Raw genomic sequence first — 10,258 nt, 5'->3', positions numbered from 1 at the left:
TTTTCAAGGCGTGAGTGAATAGACATTATTTAGTTGTGCATGCTCCATTGTCGACTTCACTTTCCATCAGGTGAGATGGAAGTCAAATGCGCACTTATTATTTAATAAAAAAACTTGACTGAAACTCTTAATCTTCTGTTTATTGAAGCTTATTATTCTTAAGTGGGCTGTATACACTTCTAATCTTGAACGAACACCTTATCCTAACAATCGTGATCAATCCATCTGACTTAGTTCCGTAATCTGACAAGTCACAAGTATGAATGCAATCTAATCAACAATTCATTTATATATATGTACCGATACGGTGTCTCCCATACCGTACCGGTCCTATCAATGCGCCGCGGACGCCACCTGGCCAATCAGAGTCCCTGAATTATTTACGTAATTCTACTCATATTGCTCTGACCGGCCAGGTACGTACGGCCGTCCGTAACACTTCTATTTAAACGTAATCTGAGAGAAAAAATGTCTATTTAATGTAATCATTTAACTCCCAATCCAGAGGGAAGATGGTAGTTGGAGAATTCCAAAAAATCATGAGCTGGAAGACTTCGCGTCTAAGCCCAATGTTTTCGGAGAAATCAAATCCGTAAGACTCCGTTGGGTCGGACACCTCAAAAGTCGGGCGCCGCGTTGTAGTCGACGGTGTGCGTGCGTTGGCAAGACGTAGTGTGGAGGTTATCTAATACGTAATACGAATTGCTTTAGAATTGTTTAGCTACCAAAATGGTATATATCCATAGATTTGCATGCCAATGTCAGTAAAGCGTGAGGACTGTAATTTTGTATTTAATATTGTAAACCGTAATAATTTTAAGCAAATAAAATATCATTTATTCATTGAAAGGATTCCGTTAAATAATTTAATAGACACTTAAAATCACACCAACATTGACAGCCAGTAATTTCGAGTCACGATTACGTTTTATTTCTCCGTGGGCACCGTCCCTTGCGAGTTACTTCACTCTGAACCTTTTGTAAATTACCTGTCTAGAGTTGGGAAGGTTGAAACATTTTGATTTTATTTCTATATTATAGACAAACTTATAGTAATAAAATAATTTCAATTGCCTCTGTGGCCGAACGGTTACCATGCCGGACTGCCACGCAGAGGTCCCAGGTTCGATTCCCGGGCCGGGAGAAATATTTGTAAGGCCTACATTTATTTTTATGTTGAGTGTGTGCGTTATTATTAATATTATTATTATAATTTGGCTTCTTAGGTTTTCGCGATTATTACACACTTGAAATGAAACTATTTTTTCTGATCTATAATTGCGATTATTTGTTTTTACCCAGTTACATATTAGATAATATCACATACTCTGCTCTGATCCCAAAGTAAGTAAATCGGAAGCAACAATGGCACTGCTATAATTAATGTAAGCGTCAAGACAAATTTTACTGGAGAGGGATTTTTTTAATATTTCTACATTTAAATGTGATACACTAACACTGACGACCTGCCTCAACGACACACTTTTAGACCACGCAATAGATTGCTTCTGCCACGATCTCGGCTACACATACACAGCTCAAGTCCCCACTCGATGTCGGTGAGGATATTCAATGAGCTCCCGCCCATTATTAAAAGCGAGGAAAAATATTCACTGTTTCTAAATAAATTAAAATTACATCTTATTAATAAATGCTATTACAATTTAAATGAATACTTTGATGACAAATAAAAATAATAATATTATAATAAATTTGAATAATAAATAAATGTTAATTATATACTATAAAGTTATGCTACTGTAATCTAATTAAATTCAAACTTTCAAGTGACATAATTCTACTCATAATATGACGTATTTCTTTACTATTATATGAAATTTTTTTTTAATATTATTATTTGATAAATAACAATTTTAATTAATAATTGAAACCTCGGCCTACGTCTGCTGTTATTGTTATCCCTAATAAAGGGCTCATATGTGTAGCATTATTTTAAATTTAAGACATGTTTACCATATGAATGCAATAAATATATTGAGTATTGAGTATTGATACGGCAAAAAACGTGTTGCATTTTGTTACATATTTTTAATCACAAGTGTTACCTCAAACGCCTGAAAGCTTCACAAATCTTTACATAGAGACAGCAACAATATTGTAAACGCCAAAGAAGGCTTAACAACCATTGTTTTAAAAAACATGTTTGCTTTTACAAATTCATTATTACATTATTAAAATTCGATTCAGTATCACATATAAATGTAGAAATATTAAGAAAAACACTCTCCTGTAAAATTTGTCTTGTCGCTTACCCGCTCACGCGATATACGAGTATAATATCGCGTCACAGAGCGTTGCGCGATTCATGCGACTCTGGAAGCATACCACACCTAGAGGTGCCGGTGATGATTTTATACCGATTTATCGGATATCGAAGTTATAACAGGTAAAATAACTAATATTAATTGCTATTTCGGTAACTACTCTAGCAAACCATAAAGTTTTTAATGCCTGGGCCTGTCATTTAAAAAAATAAACAACTTCAAAAATACGTCACGACAATAGTGTGTGTTATTGTTTGGGTTGGTGATTTCGGTGTTTATTTATTGAAAACATACCGTAAGTAGCGTTTTTTAAGTTTACCCTGAATATATATTTCATGGTAAACGTTACAACCACTCAAACGGAATATTATCATATTTATCCAAGTATTCCAAAAATTTCATTAGTGCTTTTTAAGTGCAGAATTTGCGGTGTATTACTGCATTTTATTTGAGATGTTTTTGTTGGTAGTACGGAGGGTTTTTATTTAGCAATGCAGAATAATAATTTTTATTTATAAAAACTTGTATTTAAACTGAATGCTTTTCTAATTTGCGAAACCAGATGGCCGCCATTTTGCGGTAGGTGTGGGTAGTGCATTGCGTGAGCGGTTAAACTAAGTAGGTGATAATGGCTCGATTACAGGTCCAGTAGTTACGACTGATTGATGGTGGTTTGCATTAATATTCGACATAACTAGTTCATTACAACATAATTATAACGGTGCCGTTGTTGCTTCCGATTTACTTACTTTGGTATCAGAGCAACCTATGTGATGTTATCTAATATGTAACTGGTTAAAAACAAATATTCCCAATTTAGATCCGAAAAAATTGTTTTCTTTCAAATGGGATAATTCTCAATCGTAAAACACTTTAAAAGAAATTAAACAATGTAATTGAAGCGTGTTCTTAGCTGCTGGGTGCACTGTACTAAACTGCCTAAAACATCCACTAACAAACAACTCGCTACGAAGCAACTAAGTTCAGAAGATGGCCTACTTGTATATTACTCGACGTCTCGTGACACTTTCAATGCAAACATGCTCCGTTGACCATATTGTCACTAAGCGTCAGGTGAGATTGTGCAGGCATGAAGGTTTCCTTCAGTACAGTATAGTGCCTAGATTTTGTTAACAGCAAAAATTCTAATGACCATTTTGCTTTGCCAAAATTGCAAGGCGTTTTTTATTGTTAAATGTGGTTCAGATGGAGTCTTTCTTTAAATATAAAACAACCTCATACTTTTCACAACAAGTGACATAGTCAGCTAAACAAAAGACTATGTGTGATTTCTTGAAAAGTTGATCGTTACAGAGCAAAAATATGGTTTTTTTCTTCGGAGAAATATACAATTAATTTTTTATCTTCAAATGTATGAAAGCGTTCAGCAAGAAAAAGAAAATGGAAAAAGGTGCACGTGAAGGCATTTGCAAATTTACGACTAAGATAGCGGTAAATTTAGTTTTGAAAATATTCAAATACAAATGAAAATAAGCCATTTCCACATTATACACAAAAATAAGAGTTATCAGGAATAACATTATTTACATAAAAAAAAAATTAATTCCACAAATTCCTATCACCATGAAATATCAACGTGACCCTTTTGCGCGGCGTCAAAAAAGATGGCAACAGCTGTCAAACAAGGGTATTGGTTCTCCCTACAAGACATTTATCAGTTTTTATTCGATACTGACAACTTAATTCCACCCTTTCTATCACAATTTGAGCGCGGTGAGAGATTTCAAAATTGAAATATTCCTAATCTGCACAAAGAGTTTCGTTGATCCATTCAGTAAATGACAGGTAAGAAGTATATATTAATTATATTTAAGACATTTAGCTTAATGAACAGAACTCTTTTAATCAACCCCAAATCTGTCTCTGTTTAGTTTGTGCGACTTCGCAAAATATAGTAGCAATGAGACTACACTGGCACATTGCTATTCATTCAATGCAGGCGTTTAATTTTAATCGTATGCAACATTGTCATTATTATCTTCTCATTCACCTCACTACTACACATTAGATTAGTTTTAAACATTAATTTTGAACCTGTGTATTATTTAAATGTATGACAATTTAAAATATTTATTAAAAACACAATAACGCTCCAAAAATTACGCTTAAAAACGCTACGCCAATAGGCCCAGCTCTAGGAAAAAAATTCTGCTCACGTTCCGATTTGATATTTTCCCGTGGAAAATATGATACGGTCAGATTGGGTACGTGTTTGTTAGGGTTTGGAGATAAAATCCAGTTACTATAAACATGTAATAACAAAAAGGTGTTGGTCATATTTAGGATATGCATGAGTTCATAAAACTCCAATTTTGGTCAGAAATGTCCATAAAAATGTTTCGACTTTCCCAATTAATCTGTCATCGTCAATGGTCGGAAAAAGATGTTCCACATACATTGACTTACAAATAAATGGACGACGGGTCCAATACAAAAACCACGAAAAAATGTCCCAAGTCAACCTATTTAAACGTAGTGACATGTAAAGGAATATGAAAAAGCTATAACGTTGAATTTAAATTGTAATGTCATCGCAGTACTGTCTAATTTTGCTTGCTTCGCTGTCAGTCGAACAAACGAAGACTAAAGCGTGAATGACGCTCTGTATACGATTTTAACGCCCTATAAGTTCGGACACTTTTTAGCGCGGACCCGACGTCCATATAATTGTAAGTCAATGTCCACATATGTAGATATAGCTACAAGAAGTGACGTAGAGTTGATAAAACCACCAAATATTAATTAATTACTTTTTTGAGAATTAAGTTTTCGAATTCCGGAAATGGTTTTACTGCATCGTAAGACAAAACGACTGACCTACGAAGTTGAAGTTCGATTTTAAAGTAACTCAAATGGTCCATGTAAAAAAATTCTGTTGATAACATGTATGTATATACGTTGAACACCTTTTTCCGACCTATATATATAATTATATAATAATAACGCACACACTCAACATAGCCCCGCACTAGGGAAATCCTGTGTCGCGGGTGCTATGGACACACACATAGACAACCACAAATTATACCCAAACTCACGAGAGAAATAAATGTAGGCCATATAAATATTTCTCCCGGCCCGGGAATCGAACCTGGGACCTCTGCGTGGCAGTCCGGCATGGCCACAGAGGCAGTCTCTACAGTCAGTTTATGGTCTACGCAACCACACAAAACTGTTCATTCCTGATGCAACCGCATAGACTGCCTCGGGGTTGCAACTACGAAGCAAAAATATATATAATTAAATTATTGTTTTATTTCCACGTTTATTTAAAACGATAACAAATAACAATCATGTAAAGATATTATGACGAAGGCGGCGTTTAAAATTAATTTGGTAAAGTCTGCTCCAGGGCAGATACCATTTTAGCGTTTGGACAACAGTCGTGAGGATAGATGGGGATAAAGACTGAAAATTAAATTCTTTTATTCGTGGAAATTTTAATAAATACAATGCGTATATTTTTATTTTACTTTGATTATAATGTTAATTTAAAAACCTACCCTTTTGCGCTCAATGCTTTACGGTCCTCCATAATTTATTTACACTATATCACTTAGGAGTATCTGATGGGTATTTATCTGCTATTCTGTTGCCAACATTTTTAACCACATGTATTTAAAACTGAGCTAAAGTTTAGCTGTTCAGTTATAGACCCAATAGTTAATTGTAATAAGTAATCGAATTTCTATTATATACTTATAGGAAAAAGATCTGATTATCTGAACAGATATCACGGGGGCCTACCATAACCTTTTAAAAACAGTCTTATTTCAAAGTAAGCTTATTGTAAGCTTACTATAATAATACATTACCCATATTTGTACACTGGGGGCCTATCACAACCTCTTAAAACAATATTACTTCAACCTTAGATTGACTTTTCGTACCATGATCCGCTTTTAGTAACCATAATAATTATAATGTTAAAAATATGATATTATTGGCAGCTTTGTGACTATTCATTCTCTGAATTGGTACTATGACATGACTTTGACATCAAAGTATTGTTGTTATGTCAAATTTAGCTATACTAAAATATTTACTCGCACGCAGTTTAAACAGTATTATTTTCAAATTAATTGTCTAAATATTGATTGGTGATGATAACACGATGACGCGATGTTTATCTCGTAAAATTATGACAGCGACACCTACAGTTGACACTAGACTATAATTCCGGATTAATAACGTAACAATCAAGGCTCAGTTTGTTTTATTTATTTTCTTAATAAAAATGAGGAAAAATAATTGAAAACAACGTAATTTTAATAGATTTGATTATTACATACTTCTTTTGGCATTAAAAATTCTCGTAATATAAATAATATACCTAATGACTTTAAATAGTTTAATCAACATTACACAACAGGACGATTTGGACATCAAAAAAAGAAAGAGATGGCATTATGCAGTTCATATACCTAGCGTTATTTCTTTCCTATATTAGGAAGGAAAAGACAATATTGGGAAATCATTCGTTCTTTTTTTACATTACTTGCAAGGTTCGTCATGGTATTGTACTGAGGGGTATAGCTCTAATGCATAGCGAGAGGTACTTTTATGAATATAAACCGGAATAATCTTTAAAATATACTTTATTTCACTTTTTCACATATTACTCGTTTTGGGTTACAAATCAATAATGTCAAGATGCTCCATTCTTTTCTCTTAGTTCATTTTCAAAGCATTCTAATTATGAATCTATTCACTCAGCCAGTGATTCTACTCATAGCGTAGAGCCTAGTCTACATCCCTCTTCCTCACAGCTGAAGGGGTGAATATCCCTAGCTGGTGGTCTACCTATGGTAGGCAACTTACATCAGTGATCAGCCTTTACTACAGGCTAGCCACACACTGCTCGGAAGCTATCAACTTACCAACAAGTAACCACCGAGGAGGCTATGCCTTTAGTCTGCCAAAAACCTATCCAAAAAGACAGACCATGACCACATCCTAATCAAACAAATCAAAAAAATATAATTACTCGCTATCCTAGCTAATTAGGGAACCTGACCTAGCCTTACTGTACTTCGTACTGTAGCCTAGTCTACAGTACGAACATGAGTAATATAATCTCAGCACAGAGTACTAAAAAAACCGACCTCAAAAGTACATGGAATTGCACATAATTACCAAGTTTTATTGAAATCGGTTACCGGAAAGTGAGCAAACTCGGATTCATCTCCTAGTTCGCCACTATACGTAACTTGACACTTGAGATAATAAAAATAGGTTATCATTACTCAAAGTATATTGAGAGAGAAAAACGCCTTGAATTGGAGAATAGCAAAATCAACCATTAAAATAATTGCTCCTTATAATAAAATTTAAGCGCTATTATGAAATTTAATCTTCATGCGTGAACAACTACTCTTAGAGGTGGATGATTTTCTTCAAAATTAAATGTGACTACTATGGAGGTACCCTCTTTCGAACAAATAATAATCATGAAAACCGATTCACAAATACTGGAGTTATCACGTAACATCCATAAAAAAAAACATACAGTCGAATTGAGAACCTCCTCGTTTTTTGAAGTCGGTTAACAATATTAAATTAAGCTTACAATACGCTTCCACTGAAATAAGATTGTTTTCACTTCTCTTGCCCTAAAATTACGTCAATATAGACCTAAGTCCATGCAGCCTAAGTGCATCATTTTATCCGTGAGGAGTAAAAATTACCTTATTTTTTTATTTACTATGAGTGCATTGACTTACAATTATATGGACGTCGGGTCCGCGCTAAAAAATGTCCGAACTTATAGGGCGTTAAAATCGTATACAGAGCGTCATTCACGCTTTAGTCTTCGTTTGTTCGACTGACAGCGAAGCAAGCAAAATTAGACAGTACTGCGATGACATTACAATTTAAATTCTACGTTTTAGCTTTTTCATATTCCTTTACATGTCACTACGTTTAAATAGGTTGACTTGTGACATTTTTTTCGTGGTTTTTGTATTAGACCCGTCGTCCATTTATTTGTAAGTCAATGCTTCTCTTGCTCTAAAATTACGTCAATATAGCCCTAACTCCATGCAGCCTAAGTGCATCCTTTAATCCGTGAGGAGTAGAAATTACCTTATTTTTTAATTTACTATGAGTGGAACAAACTCAAACAGCCAGTAGTACCCTCGGTTTTAGTTCCGTGCCTTTTCCGCATAGACGGTGGCGTCATAGTATTTTCCCGCGTTAGTGCGTTTGTTGTATCTGTGTCTGGTTGGAAAAAAAATACCGCGAAATCTTCAGAATTTTGATTCGTAATATTGTTGCAGAGCGAAAACGATTGATATATTTTTTTATCGCAATCGAAATGATAAAATTAAAGTTTTCACCTAGAGACTATAAGCCAATTTATATCATCGGAATGAAAAGACACCCGAGCTTTAGCGAGTCTAACCACCTCGAAACCTCAAAATCATAACTCCTCTTATTTGTGTAAGGTCTAACAAGCCAACGGGCAAGTAGCACGTGTATCACGAAACCATAAAAATTGTTATCTCATAAAAAGTCTCCACAACTAGCTACAAAACTTTTAGCATCCGGAAAACTCCAACGAAGTTTTATTATAGATATTTTATATGAATACTTTCCAGAGCGAGGGAACAGTTGAGGCATGAAAAATTAGGGCATTTATTTGACACGAATTTCATAGCGCTTACTCCGCGCGACCGCCGCGCGGTCGAAGAGCCGAGTCTGCGTTACCGCCGCGCAGCGACCGCGTGCATCTAACTGTCATGCCAAAATACGCTCTATTTGATTAGCTTTTACATTTTAACTTAAATGAGCGTGCGGTTATATTGTTCAGAGGAATTTAAATATTGTTGCCTAGCCGCTCACGCGATACATGCAGCCGCAGACGCATACCACACCTAGAGGTGCCGGTGATGATTTTATACCGATTTATCGGATATCGAAGTTATAATAGGTAAAAGAACTAACATTAATTGCTATTTCGGTAACTACTCTAGCAAACCGTAAAGTTTTTAATGCCTGGGTCTGTCATTTAAAAAAAATAAACAACTTCAAAAATACGTCACGACAATCGTGTGTGTTATTGTTTGGGCTGGTGATTTCAGTATTTATTTATTGAAAACATACCGTAAGTAGCGTTTTTTAAGTTTACCCTGAATATAAATGTTTATAAACTATACTTTAAGGAGTAATTTCATGATAAACGTTAGAACCACTCAAACGGAATATTATCATATTTATCCAAGTACACCAAAAATTTCATTACTGCTTTTTAAATGCAGGATTTGCGGTGTATTACTGCATTTTATTTGAGATGTGTTTGTTGGTAGTGCGGAGGGTATTTATTTAGCAATGCAGAATAATAATTTTTATTTATAAAAACTTGTATTTAAACTGAATTCTTTTCTAATTTACGAAACCAAATAGCCGCCATTTTGCGGTAGGAGGAGTGCATCGCGTGAGCGGTTAGTAAATAGAATTCAGATTCGCCGTTAATATACATGAAGGCGTAGTACTGGGCGGTCGCCGCGCGGCGGCCTTTCGCTTAGTGTAACTGGGCGCTTATGGCGGCACGCTCATATGATTACAATTTCTAAGTTACGTATAATTAATTTTGTGAATGTTTAATACAACTCTTCTCGCTAACAATGATGAAAACTATACGTCGAACAAGATTCACAACCCTTGGAAAATGACAAAAGTAGTTTAGTTACAGTTTCCCTTATGAAAGAGTTCGCCCAAGGAGGTACTGCCACCTTACCTATTTCTGCCGCCAAGCAGTTATGTGACCATTACTGCGTTACGGTTTTGAAATCACAGTCACATGAGACTTGTCAACTTGCGTTTCAAATGACCTTTGCGATTTTGCTCTGAGTTGCCATTGCAACTGTGATGGATTGACGTATCGCTTACCACCGGGTGTACAACTTGTTCGTGCCGTCACTTGGTACTATAAAAAGGCCCAAGCATTAGGC

This window comes from Hyposmocoma kahamanoa, unplaced genomic scaffold (assembly GCF_003589595.1).
Source record: "Hyposmocoma kahamanoa isolate Upper Pololo Valley unplaced genomic scaffold, ASM358959v1 97, whole genome shotgun sequence".
Taxonomy (NCBI): domain Eukaryota; kingdom Metazoa; phylum Arthropoda; class Insecta; order Lepidoptera; family Cosmopterigidae; genus Hyposmocoma; species Hyposmocoma kahamanoa.
This window is presented reverse-complemented; position numbering follows the sequence as displayed.